Raw genomic sequence first — 14,853 nt, 5'->3', positions numbered from 1 at the left:
TAAATAGCATTTGAAGCTCATTTCATTTTCACAGCAATCCAACACACTTCCCTCAAGTTTCTCTCAATCTTGAGCCCACTTTTCCTTAGTTTTGGAGAACCTTAGTGACGCTCTGAGGCGTCATAGAGCCCGAAAAATAGAAGCTCTGGAGTTGAGATTTTGCCAGCATAATTTCCTGACTTTTCACTAGAAATCTCTGTAAGTTAAGCTAAACTTATAATACTTTAAGTGTAACTTATGTATAAGTTCATTATCGTTATTATGATCCTATAAACAAGATTTATCAGTGACTCCAAATCGTCATACTGATTGGTCTACTTACGGGGATGATGACAATGCTAGATTTAGCGAGGTGTTTAAAGTGGGATTTCCAAATAGTATACTATGTATGCCAAACGGACCCGAAAGTATGGATCATGTCGTTGTGAGAATCTACGGGATGGGGTAAATTGCTTATATGAGGTGAAATTGTATCTTGCGAGTTGTAAAATATATGTTATAAGATAATGGGATTGAAATCCCTATGTACTCACTAGGTTTACTAACCTGGCCCACTCAGTTTAATGTATCATAGGTAGCGATATGAAAGATACATTCGGCTGAGAGATTCAAGGAGTATTAGGCCACAAGTTTAATTATTGTAATGCTTGTAATATTTCGTTATGCTTATGTTTCTATGTTGACAATGAAATCCTAATGTTTTAATATAAATAAAATACATTTCTTCAGAAATGTTTTGATAATATCATTATCATGCTTTTTGGGAACAAATTCCGCAATGTTATTCTTCAAAAATGATACTATGATTTTTAATAAACATAAATAAATCGGTCTTTTATGGCCGTAATTTGCTTATTGTGTAAGGATTTATTTCTACACTTAAACTTAGAATGTTAAGCGATGATCGTGAGGAGTGTGTCAATTATATTTTAGGTAGTACACCTGAATTAACACAAGCACTAGCTTACTTTAGGATTAGATGCCTAATTTGCTTATTGTGCTAAATGACTTTTGCGTGCTATATTTATAAGACGCCTTGAGATGCCCTAGGTTGCCTAAATTTCTATTACTTGATTTGGTTTAAGGTTTGTTTATGTTTTCAGGTTTCTAAATGTTTAATTATGATATTAGAACTAACATGTAACTTTTCGGAGTGATAAGGTGGATTACAATTTTAAACCTTACTCTATCTATATTCTCATATTGATACACTGAACGCCTACTTTGGTGTGCATGACGTCATCATAAGGACTCATAGCATACTGAGAAAATGGTGGAAATGAGAAGGCTTACGATAGTGAATGATATGTATCGGAAGATATCATAAGAGTGGTATCTTGAATTTATAATATGTCTAATAAATAGTATGTCTGGTGCGGGAGAAGTAAACTTTTGATTGGCAGAAAGAAAAAAAACTTTTGGTATAATCCCTAATGTTATTCTTTTGTCTAGCATTTCCACCACCAACCAAGTTGATACATAATTATTGTTGAATATACACATGGAAGATGTCCTAGTGGAGTCTAGGGATGATTATGAGTATGTGTAAAAGATTGTAGAGGCCTATACTAGCGGAAGCACATGACTCATACATGGATCAGGGGAAAGTCACAAAGTTACTAAGTCTCTAAGTAGTTGAGTTATTTTGTTCATTTCCATCATTACCTTTGTTTCGGTAATGACTTTGAAGATAAATATTATTCCAACCTTATTGGTCACTTCGAATTGAGTCCGACTAATCTACGAAGTAAATTCGACATAGCGTCCGACTTTAGATTGAAGGAAAAGATAATCGAAGCGATCAGTAGAGGTATCGTGTTCGCCGTTAAGATTAAGAAGCCTGTAGCTAGAAGTGCTACATGCTAAAACTCTGATTATATCACACTAGAATATGAAGAAAGGTATCTTTTGTGCTAGAGACCAACTCAAAGAGACTTGAGTCTAGCCATTTCCTCGTATGACGAAAGGTCATTAGATGCATAACTCATCGGTATGTTACGCTAGGCAAAGTAAGGACCTTCATTTAGGTTATGTCTATTTTGGAAAGAGAATGAGTCTCTGATGGAGATCAAAATTAAAAGGAAGAGTAGGTGCAACACTGTCAACAATCAAGAAGTCTAAGAATTAGAAACTCAATAGAAAGGACATGAGAGTTATGATTACCGCCTATGATGGAAAGGTAACATGTGAAGTCATTTTACAAGCGTTATTTGTTGATGATTTCGGGACGTAATCATCCTTAGGGGGAGTTAATTGTAACACCCATAGATTCGGGCTAGTCAATTAAGATATAATAAGCATTAAAAATCATTTTTTGATAGAAGATTATTTATGAGAAATAATCTTAACCAAAGCTATAGTATATGTCACATGGATTCCATACATATAAATAATGCTGAAATCCGACTTGGTATGAAGAAGTTATGCTTCTTCAAACTTTCACGATTAAACCGATACGACTCTGCATATTGTAAAAAGTGCAATTTTGATAAAATAATTTTTAGCCTTAGTGATTTAAATAAAAGTCATAGTATTCTTTAAACCAAGAGTGTGCATATAGAGAACATCAAAATCTTACTTCATTAGAGGAAGTTAAGATTTTTCTACGATTCAATGTAGCAGTATACACCTCAGAAATTAAATTTTAGATTGGTCGATTTTTAGCCAAAACAATGTAAATTAGAGTTGAAGATCTCGTTAATAGGATTTAAAAGATATAAAGACAGTTGAAAACAGACGTCGGATGACAAAGTTATGAATTTTTAATGGACTTCAAAAGTCTAATCCTGTTAAAATATAACTCAGGACGTGACAGACTTGACTCATGAATCCAATTCAATTCCCTCAAGTTTCTCTCAATCTTGAGCCCATTTTCCTTAGTTTTGGAGTATCTTAGCGAGGCTCTGAGGCGTCAGAAAGCCCGACAAACAGAAGCTCTCTAGTCGAGATTATGCCAACACAATTCCTAACTTTTCACTAAAAATCTTTGTAAGTTAAGCTACACTTATATTACTTCAATTGTAACTTTTGTTTAAGTTCATTATCATTATTATGAACCTATAAACAAGATTTATCATTGATTCCTAGTCGTTATATTGATTGATCTACTTACAGGGATGATTCCAAGGCTATTTTTAGTGAGGTGTTTAAAGTGGGCTTTCCAAACAGTATACTATGTATGCCAAATGGACCCTACCTCCGATATATTCTTACATGGTTGTCCGTTCTCAACTATAGATTAGTAGGCATTGAATTAATGATGAATCTAAACTAATAATTAGTCGCAAGAAATATTAGACTAAGACTTAGTGATAATGATACTAGGTTACGTCAAAGGAAATGACAGTTGCTAGGAGTGAAGCATTCTCTGAGTTTCAAGTCGTCACTTTAACAAGTGAGTGCATGGTCCCTTTCTTGAACATGATTTTAATACAATTATTAATTAAAGTAGGGCTTAGGGTAGAATCAGATATTCGAATGTCTATAGGGTCCAGTGTTATGCATGGCTTGCATACACGAGTGTTGCAGGATTGGTGGAAGTTTCATGGATGAGTTGTGCGGGATCGGTCGACCAGTTATGAGATGATTAGCTTCCTCTAGGAGTGAGGATTGAGCGCTCGCCTATGCTTATGTGTATTCTTAGGGCGTTGTGATGATCCTTGAGACAAATATGGATAGGTGTGGAAGGTAGTATGGGCACGTACTACTGAAAGCACAGGACCCATACGCGTAGCAAGGAAGTCACAACCCCTAGGGCTTTGTTGGGAGTTAGTTCCCCGTTATTATATGGAATGTCTGATATCCTCCTAGTATATTTTCAGCATGGTGGTTACGAGGCAATTTGTGACCGGATCCCGGTCGGGATCATGAGATGGCAGTCAGAGTGGACCAGCAGTCCCCAAGACCATTGGTCAGATGAGACTAGATGAGTTGGATGCCAGGATTAAGGAGATCCTGCATGATGAGGTTGCTACACTTTTCCAGGCTCAGTTTCAGGAGATGTTTGGGTCTATTAAGACCGCTATGGTTGAGTACTTTGATAAGCGCTATGCAACCATTACTGATACGGCTGCCATTGCAGCTCCCGCAGCCGTAGTAGCTACAGGTGTTGGGACCAGTCGGGCTATTCAATATCGGAACTTTGATAATATGAAGCCCCCGACCTATGATGTAGTTTAGGACCCGATCATAGCCATGAGGTGGCTATATGACGTGGAGGGATGCTTTTTCACATGCTCATGTCCTACTGACCAGAAGGTCAGGTGTGCTCTGAACCCGTTGAGGTCCAGAGCAAAGGACTGGTGGAGATTCATGACGGGGTCATCATCTGAAGAGCAGAGTGTTGTGGTTACTTGGGATCAGTTTAGGGAGATGTTCCGTACTTGCTACATTCCACGGGTCGAGTGAGAGCGGCTGGCACATTAGTTTTTGGATTTGAGATAGGGATTGGAGTAGGTGACAGAGATCACCCATATTTTTACTGAGAGGGTGATGTTTTTCCCGGAGTTTGCTTCCGAGCAGGCTTCGATGACACATTATCTGAGCATGATCAAGACTGACATCAGACAGTTTGTTGCTACCCAGCATTGTGATACATTACTACAGTTACAGGAGGCCGCTAGGCGGCGTGAGCTTGAGATTGAGTTACAGTTGAAAGAGCAGAGACAGGCCCCGTCGCAGTAGCAGCTGACGCCGAAGCGGACCAAGGCCACTGATTCTAGGTCTGGAGGTCAGCGCGGCCGTACTCGTGGAAATTGTGGGAAGGGTCATTTTGGAGTTTGTCGATCTAGTGGTGTGTGCCACAAGTGCGGTAAAGAGGGGCAATTTGCGAGGGATTTTTGCCATTTAGCCCCGGTTCAGGATATGAGGATTTGTTAGCACTGCGATTAGATTGTTCATGTGACGCCCAACTGTTCGTTGCTTGCTGTTAAGCCGACGTAGGCTCCCGCGCCAGCCGCATTGAGGATCACTGAAGGGATCCAGGGCAAGCCAGAGCCCCCGAGGGCTCGGGGACGCACTTTTCAGCTTACAACCGAGGAGGCCAAGACAACATCGGATGTAATGGCTGCTTTGTTTCTATCCTTTATCTTATTGATTATATCTTTTTTATGCTTATGTGTTTGTACATATGTTAGGTATGTTCTTAGTGAACTCTCTCCCTGCTCTTGTATTGTTTGACTTTGGAGCGAGTCGGTCGTTCGTCTCCCGGTCTTTTAGTAGGGAGTTCTGTTTCCCATTAGGAGATCTAGAGTGTCCGTTGCGAATCTCCATCGCCAACGAACACGTGATTTCTGCTTCTTCGGTCTATTGGGGTTGCGTTCTCGAGATCATCGGGGTATCTTTCGCGATTGACTTGATTCGGATTCCCACGGGGGATGTTTGCAATATAGTGGGTAATGACTGGCTGAGTTGTTTCGGTGCCATGATCGACTGCGAGGGTCAGCGTGTAATAGTTCGAACCCCAAGTAGGGGAGAGCTGGTTATCTATGGTGAGGGCACCAGGTTGGGTTTAGGGTTTTGCTCAGCAGCTAGGGCTCGGTAGTATATACAGCACGGTGTGCAAGTTATCTGGCGTACGTGGTGGATATGTGGGTTAGGGATTAGGATTCGGTTTCAGAGGTTCCATTCGTCAGAGATTTCACTGATGTGTTTCCGTAGGAGTTACCTGGAGTGCATCCTGAGAGGCAGGTCGAGTTTAGGATCGACCTTGTACCGATTGGCACCATTAGAGATGCAGGAGCTGTCATCTCAGCTATAGGAGCTGCTAGGCAAGCAGTTCATGCGTCCGAGCAGTTCTCTGTGGGGAGTGTTGATTCTCTTCGTCAAGAAGAAGGATGATTCACACCGGATGTGCATTTATTACCGGGAGTTGAACAAGTTGACGGTGAAGAACCGTTATCCACTACCACGGATTGATGATCTATTCGATCAGATGCAGGGAGCATCTTGGTTCTCCAAGATAGACCTGAGGTCCGGGTACCATTAGGTCAGGGTGAGGGAGGAGGACGTGGAGAAGACCACGTTCCAGACTCGTTATGGACATTACGAGTTCGTGGTGATGCCATTTGGGCTCACCAATACACCGGTCGTATTCATGGATCTGATGAATCAGGTATGCAAACCGATGCTCGATCGCTTAGTGATTATGTTAATAGATGATATCTTGGTGTATTCCAAGACCGTAGATCAGCATGAGGAGCATCTCCATAAGCTTCTGGGAGTTTTAAGGTGAGAATTACTTTATGCCTAGTTCTCGAAATGTGAGCTTTGGTTGCGAGAGGTTTAGTTTGATGGACATCTCATTAACCAGGAGGGGATTTTGGTCGATCCGGCCAAGTTCAAGGCGGTGATGGAGTGGGAGGTTCCGAAATCTCCCTTAGATATAAGGAGTTTTATAGGATTAGCAGGGTACTACCGGAGATTCATTCAGGACTTCTCCAAAATTGCGGTACGCCTCACTCATCTAACGAGGAAGGGAATAGATTTCCAGTGGGGCCCTAAGTAGCAGACGACGTTTGAGACTCTGCGATAGAGACTTCACGAGGCCTCGGTGTTGACCCTACCTGAGGGAGTGGAGGATTTTGTGGTTTTCTGTGATGCGTCCATCACCGGGTTAAGGACAATCCTAATGCAGAAAGGACGGATGATAGCTTATGCTTCACGACAGTTGAAGCCGCATGAGACAAAATATCCCATGCACGGTCTTGAGTTGGGAGCGGTGGTGTTCGCCCTCAAGATCTGGAGACATTACCTCTACGTGGTATGATGTACCATATAAACGGACCACAAGAGCTTGAGGCATATTATGGATCATCCAAACCTGAACATGAGACAGCGCAGGTGGCTGGACGTAGTCAAGGATTATGACTACGATATCATTTACCATTCAGGTAAAGCGAATTTGGTGGCGGACGCCCTGAGCCACAAGTCGACTAGATCTTCCATTTCGGCGTTATGTATGAGGATATCTGTAGATTCTCCACTGGAAAGATTGATCAGGGAAGCTCGGGCTCAGGGTGTACGACAGGAGAACTGGAAGATTGAGAGGATTAGAGGTGAGATCACCCGATTTGTGCAGGACAGTCGTAGGTTGTTGAGTCGTTGCGGTCGGGTGTGGGTTCCGATGTCTGGTGGGGTCAGACAGATTGTATTAGAGGAGGCTCATAAGTCTCGCTTCTCTATTCACTTGGGGGGCACCAAGATGTACCGGGATCTGAGTTTGACTTACTGGTGGTTGTGCATGAAGAGAGAGAGAGAGAGAGAGAGAGAGAGGGATCCCTTGGTATGTCGAGAAGTGCTTGACCTGCAGGATGGTCAAGGCCCGGCACCAGAGGCCGCATGCCAAGCTGCAATCTCTGGAGATTCCCATGTGGAAATGGGAGCAGATCACGATGGACTTTATCACCAAGTTGCCGAGAACAATGAATGGATGTGATGCTATATAGGTCGTCGTGGATCGATTGACCAAGGGCGCCCATTTCCTGGCAATTTGGGAGAGTTCATCGGCCGAAAAGTTGGCTGATGTATATATCCGCGAGATCGTTGCTCGCCATGGGGTGCCGGTCTCTATTATCTTAGACCTGATGTTCGATTCACCTCCTGTTTCTGGCAGACGTTCCATGAGAAATTGGGCATAAGACTACATTTTAGCACTGCATACCATCCGCAAACAGACGGCCAAAGCGAGCAGACGATTCAGACCCTTAAGGATATGTTGAGGGCCTACATCATTGATTTTGTAGGAGTTGGGACTCCTACCTACACCTTGTAGAGTTCCTTTACAACAATAACTTTCACTCCAAGATTGGTGCTCCACCTTTTTGAGTTGTCGTATGGGCGGAGATGTCGTACCTCCGTATGTTAGGGGCGAGGTTGGTCACAGGGTGAAGGGCCGGACCGAGGTGGTCCTGTAGACTACCGAGATGATACAACAGATCAGGCAACGGTTGCAGACTGCTCAGAGTCGGTAGAAGAGTGACGCCGACCGACGCTGATCTGATTTGGAATTTCAGGTCGGTGACATGGTGTTACTCAAGGTCTCACCCTGTAAGGGTGTGATCCGTTTCAGGAAGAGGGGAAATTTGGGTCCCCAGCACATTGGGTCATTCCGGATTATTGCCAAGGTTGGCAAGGTGGCGTGTAGACTGGATCTTCCGGAGGAGCTCAGTCAGATTCACAGCACTTTCCACGTCTCACAATTCTGGAAGTGCATATTAGATGAGGATGTGGTAGTGTCATTGGATGACATTCAGGTTGACGAACGCCTGAATTATGTTGAGCAGCCGGTGGTTGTCTTGGAAAGAAAGATAAAGGTTATGCGTAACAAGCAGATACCTTTCATAAAGGTACAGTGGCAACATCGGAGGGGATCCGAGTGGACTTGGGAGTTGGAGGCCAAGATGCGGGAGCATTACCCAGAATTGTTCGCCACATCAGACTTCGAGCACGAAGACTAGTTCAAGTGGGGGAGATTTGTAACATCCTAATCTTCAGGTATGAGTTAAATGCTTATTATTTATATTTCAGGTCAACTCGATGAGTTGGAAGGCTCCAACTCGTCGTGTAGAAGTATATTAAGTCGCGTATCTTTCAAGGTCTACTCGACGAGTTGGAAGGCCCGAACTCGACGAGTTGACGACAATATATGAAACCCTAATTTTCAGGGTTTTACACCCTATTTAAAGAACTTATGACTCATTTGACACCTCCCTCATCGTCCACTCAGTCCAGTGAAAACCCTAATCCCGCCTCTTTCCCCATTTTGAGTGTTTGTGAGCATAAAGAGTGCTCTTTGGTGCTTTTCTTGAAGGAGCTTGAAGTTGGTGGTGCAAGATTGAAGGGAGAAGCTTTAGATCTAGGATTTTCAGTGTTGTTACAACCACTTGGAGGTATACAGTCGTTATCTTGATCATCCCTTCGTCTAGATCTCTTCTTTTAGAAGTTATGGCCATTATTAGCTTATTTTGGGACCATTCTTGGATTTGAGAATGATATGAAACCATTGTTTCGGATCTGGACGTTTCATGGTCCCTTTTGACATAAAGTTGTCATCTTTATCAAGTGTTGGCTCTCCTTCATGCCCTAGGTCCCTTGATAAGCCTTATTTGAGTGTTTTAGCCTCTTTGATGCCATGCATGGACGTAAAGTTAGCAACTTTATGTGGTATCTCGGTCCTAGGGGACCAGATCTATAGTTTAGAGAATTAAACTCACTTGGAAGCATCTAAATGCATTAAGGCTAGGAAAACTTGACAAGTTGGTGAGGGTTTTCCTGCCTTCTAGATGTTGAAGAACTCTACAAGTTGCTCTGGTAAATCGGCGAGTTGATTCGAGCTTTTCATGATTTTCTGAACAATGAAGGAACGCGACGAATTGGGTCAACATTGACTGTTGACCTTGACTATCGACTTTGACTTGGACTATGGTTGACCAAGTTTGACTTCTGAGGGTATTTTTGTAATTTGGGATTTTAATGGAATTAGTCATATGGTGGTTATAGGAAGTTGAGTTCGGAGCCGTGAGTTGGGATTCAATTTTATCGGCTCAGCACTACTTGTGAGGTGAGTTCTTCTCACTATATCAACAGGGTCTAAGGCACCAAGGCCTGCCCTTTTTGGATTGTATCCTGATTATAGGATGATGTTATGTTTAGTGATTTGATAGATCTGTATCCTGGTATATAAGATGATGCTATATTTAGTGATCTGTTAGATCGATATCCTGGTATATAGGATGATGCTATGATTAGTGATATGTTAGATTTGTATGAATGTCTGTACATTCTAGCTAGCGTTTGATATCAATGTGTTGATTGTGTTTGTGGGTGGGTTGAGGTTGTCTTGCTTTGTGCTCTAGGCCAATAAACCCAGGGCGGCCCGGATAGACTGAAGGTCTATCGGGGTGTACCAGTCAGGTTGAAGGCCCGGAGAACAGTCCATACAGGCTGAAGGTCCGGTAGGGCAGACCAGACATGATGAAGGTTCTAAGAGTGGGCCAGATAGACTGAAGGCCAGGTGAGGGTGGTCCAGTCATACTGAAGACTCTGTATGCATGTTGTTTGTTATGATACTGTTCTGGTTTGTATGGCGTTGGTATTTTGGGGGAACTCACTAAGCTTCGAGCTGACGGTTTTGGATTTTGTTTCAGGTACTTCGGATGATCGTGGGAAGGCGAAGGCTTGATCGTGCCCCTCCTCACATTTTATGACTTTGATTTCTGGGATTCTCTGATATGAAACTATTTTGAAAACATTTTGTAATAACTAATGGCTTTTGGATGTTTGAAAAAGTTTTAAATTTTTATGAATTTTATGGATGTTCCAGGCTGCTTAGGGCTTTAGATGGGAACTAGGTTTCCTTATTCAAGTCCATCTTCAAGATTAAACAATCTATCCATATATAAACCTCTCCAAACCGTTGGAAATTCGGCTTATGCATATGATTACTAACCCTAGCCGATTTTCCTTGTCTCTCCTCTCATCCTCTTGCATTGGGTGTTTGTAAACCATTAGAGGTGCAAAATTTGGGGCACTAAACTTTCAAGAGTCAAGGATCTTCAATATTCTATTGTTATTAATACATAACAAGTAAGGTAATCTTCTAACCCTAATTTATACATGAATTTTGAATTGTATGCTAGTTTCTAGGGTTATTCCTTTGGTATTCGATTTGCATGTTCAATTAGTGAAAGGCTTAGATCCAAAGCAATTAGGGTTGCATGAACATATAGGTTTGTTGTTATGCTCATAACCCATCATGTTAGGCCACAAGCTTAATTATTGTAAGGCTTGTAATATTTCGTTATGCATGTGTTTCTGTATTGACGATGACATCCCAATGTTTTAATATAAATAAAATACATTTATTCGGAAATGCTTTAATAATATCATTATCATGTTTTCTGGGAACAAATTCCGCAATATTATTCTTCAAAAATGATACTCTTATTTTAAATAAGCATAAACAAATAGGTCCTTTCTTGCCGTAAAATTTGGGGATGCCACGGTTGGTATCAGAGCATTAGTTTATTCTAACTAGGAGTAAGGATTTATTTTTACACATAAACTTAGAATGCTAAGCGATGATCATGAGGAATGTGTCTATTATATTTTAGGTAGTACACCTGAATTGACAGAAGCACTAGCTTAGTTTAGGATTGGATGCCTAATTTTCTTATTGTGCTAAATGACTTTTGCGCGCTATATCTATAAAATGCCTTAAGATGCCTTAGGTTGCCTAAATTTCTATTACTTGATTAGATGTAACGTTTGTTTATATGTTCATGTTTCTAAAAGTTTAATTACGATATTAGAACTAGCCTGTAAATTTTCGGAGTGGTATGGAGGATTACGCTTCTAAACCTTCCTCTGTCTATATTCTCGTCTCGATACAACAAACGCTTACTTTGGTGTACATGGCGTCATCATAAGGACTCGTAGCAGACAAAGAAAATGGACAAAATGAGAAGGCTTACGATAGTTAATGATACCTATCAAAAGATATCATAAGAGCGGTATCTTGCATTCAGAATATGTCTAATAAATAATATGTCTGGTGCGGGATAAGCATAATTTCGATTGGAAGAAAGAAAAGAACTTTTGGTATAATCCCTGATGTTATTCCATTGTATGACATTTCTACCACCAACCAATTTGTAGCATAATTATTGTTGAAAATACGCATGGAAGAAGTCCTAGTTGAGTCTAGGGAAATTTTTATGATTGTTTGGACACATTCATATGTGTTTAATTGTTTTTGTGATTTTAGGAATAGAATTTAGTGGATTGTGAGTCAATACTTGGGACGAGTATGAGTATGTGTGAAAGATACTAGGGGCCTATACTACCGGAAGCATAGGACTCGTACTTAGATCAGGGGAAAGTCACAAAGTTACTAAGTCTCTAAGTAGTTGAGTTATTTTGTTCATTTCCATCAATACCTTTGTTTTGGTAATGACTAAGAAGATAAATATTATTCCAACCTTAGTGGTCATATCAAATTGAGTCTGATTAATCTACGAAGTAAGATCGACATACCGTCCCACTTTAGATTGAAGGAAAAGATAATCGAAGCGATCAGTATAGGTATTGCATTCGTCGTTAATATTAAGAAGATTGTAGCTAGAAGTGCTACATGCTAAAATGTGATTATATCACTTTAGAAAACGAAGGAAGGTATCTTTCGTGTTAGAGACCAAATTAAAGAGACCTGAGTCTAGCCATTCCCTCATACATGAAAGGTCATTAGATTCATGACTCATCGGTATGTTACGGTAGCCGAAGTACCTTAATTTAGGTTAAGTCTATTCTGGAAAGAGCAGGAGTCTCTAATCGAGATCAAATTTAAAAGGAAGAGTAGGTGCAACACTGTCAGCGGTCAAGAAGTCTAAGAATTAGAAACTCAATAGAAAGGACATGAGAGTTATGATTACTACCTAGGATGGAAAGGTAAGATGCAGAGTCATTATACAGGCCCTATTTTGTTGATGATTTCGGAACGTAACCATCCTAAGGGGGAGATAATTGTAACACCCGCAGATTCGGGCTAGTCAATTAAGATATAATAAGCATTAAAAATTACTTTTTTGATTGAAGATTATTTGGGATAAATATTCTTAACCAAAGTTATAGTATATGTCAAAAGGGTTTTGTACATATAACGAATGCTAAAATCGACTTCGTATGAAGAAGTTATGCTTCTTATAAGTTTCATGATTAAACCGGCACGACTCCTCGTATTGTAAAAAGTGAGGTTGTGATAAAATATTTTTTAGCCTTGATGATCTAAACGAAACTCATAGTATTCGTTAAACTGAGAACGGGCATATAGAGAACGTCTAAATCTTACTTCATTAGAGGAAGTTATGATTTTTCTAAGATTCAACATAGCAATATACAACTCAGAAATCGAATTTTAGATCGGTCGATTTTTAGCCAAAACAATCTAAATGATAGTTGAAGATCTCGTTAGTATTAATTAAACAATATAAATACAATCAAAAACAGACGTCGGGTGACAAAGTTATGAATTTTTAACGGACTTTAACAGTCTAAGCCTGTTAGAATATAACTCACGATGTGAGAGCCTTGGCTCACGATGTGAGAAGCCCCACATCCAATTCACTTACCTCAAGTTTCTCTCAATCTTGAGCCCATTTTTCCTTAGTTTTGGAGTATCATAGCGAGGCTCTGAGGTGTCAGAGAGCCCGACAAATAGAAGCTCTCTATTTGAGATTATGCCAGTGCAATTCCCGACTTTTCGCTAGAAATTTCTATAAGTTAAGCTACACTTATATTACTTAAGTGTTACTTATGTTTAAGTTCATTATCGTTATTATGAACCTATAAACAAGATTTATCAGTGATTCCAAGTCATTATATTGATTGATCTACTTACGGAGATGATGATAATGCTAGATTTAGTGAGGTGTTTAAAGTGGGTTTTCCGAACAGCATACTATGTATGCCAAATGGACCCTACCTCTGATATGGTGTTACCTGGTTGTCCCTTATCAGCTATAGATGAATAGACATTGAATTAATGATGAATATAGACTAATAATTAGTCGCGATAAATATTATACTAAGACTTAGTGATAATGATACTAGGTTACGTCAAAGGAAAAGACAGTTGCTAGGAGCGAAGGGTTGTCCGAGTTCAAGTCATCACTTTAACAAGTGAGTGCATAGTCCCTTTCATGAACATGGTTTTAATAAAACTTTTAATTAAAGTATTAAATATTTGTTAATAAGTTTATGTGTGATATTTTTCTATTTCCTGGAATACGTATTAAGAACATATATGATAGTATATGATGATTTAGGACTAACTGAATAGACTAAATTAATTTAGATGAATATCGATTAGTATCTCCTAAAGAGTACGAGTGAGATATATACTGAGGGCAGTACTCTGACATTTGTCTTTGACCCGAGAGCATCGGTTAGACATAGTCATGCGTCCCTAGTCCGAGAGTATGGATTGGGCATAGTTAATTTTCTTTGATCCGAGAGCATGGATTAGACATAGTCATTCGTCCCTAGTCTGGGGGTATGGAGTAGGTATATTCATTCATCCCTAGTCCGTGAGTATGGATACCTAGTCCAGGAGTATGGATTAGGAAAATCCATTTGTTTTACATTTGAAAGCATGGATCATGTCGTTGTGAGAATCAACGGGGTGGGGTAAATTGCTTATATGAGGTGAAATTGTATCTTACGAGTTCTAAAATATATATGTTATAAAAATGTGGGATTGAGATCCCTATGTACTCACCCGGTTTCCCAACCTGACCCACTCAGTTTATTGTATCATAGGTAGCGATATGAAAGATACATTCTACTAAGAGATTCAAGGAGTATTAGACCAATAGTATAGTTACTGTAAGTCTTGTAATATTTTGTTATGTTTATGTTTCTGTATTGATGATGACATCGCAATTTTTTAATATAAATAAAATACATTTCTTTGGAAATGATTTGATAATATCATTATCTTGTTTTCTAGGAACAAATTCTGCAATATTATTCTACAAAAATGATACTCTTATTTTAAATAAGCGTAAACAAATCAGTCTTTTATGACCGTAAAATTTGTGGATGTCACAATATGATGTTTAAATGGATAAAGTTTCCAACTTTATCCATAACAAGGTCACAAACTTTCAAGATCTAAACTTTATGCACTAAAATGACCAAAAAGTGGCAAATATGACAAATGATTAGATCAATGAAACCAATAAGCAAGTTAGAAGTTTTTTACTCACAATATTCCAAGCATGATGTAATCTTGTTGGATCTATACTTGAACTCTTCTTCTATACACTTTGCCAGCACCTTGCTCTTCAAAATTCAAAT

Source organism: Lactuca serriola, chromosome 6 (genome assembly GCF_051521515.1).
Source record: "Lactuca serriola cultivar US96UC23 chromosome 6, Lser_US96UC23_V15, whole genome shotgun sequence".
NCBI classification, from domain to species: Eukaryota; Viridiplantae; Streptophyta; class Magnoliopsida; order Asterales; family Asteraceae; genus Lactuca; species Lactuca serriola.
This window is presented reverse-complemented; position numbering follows the sequence as displayed.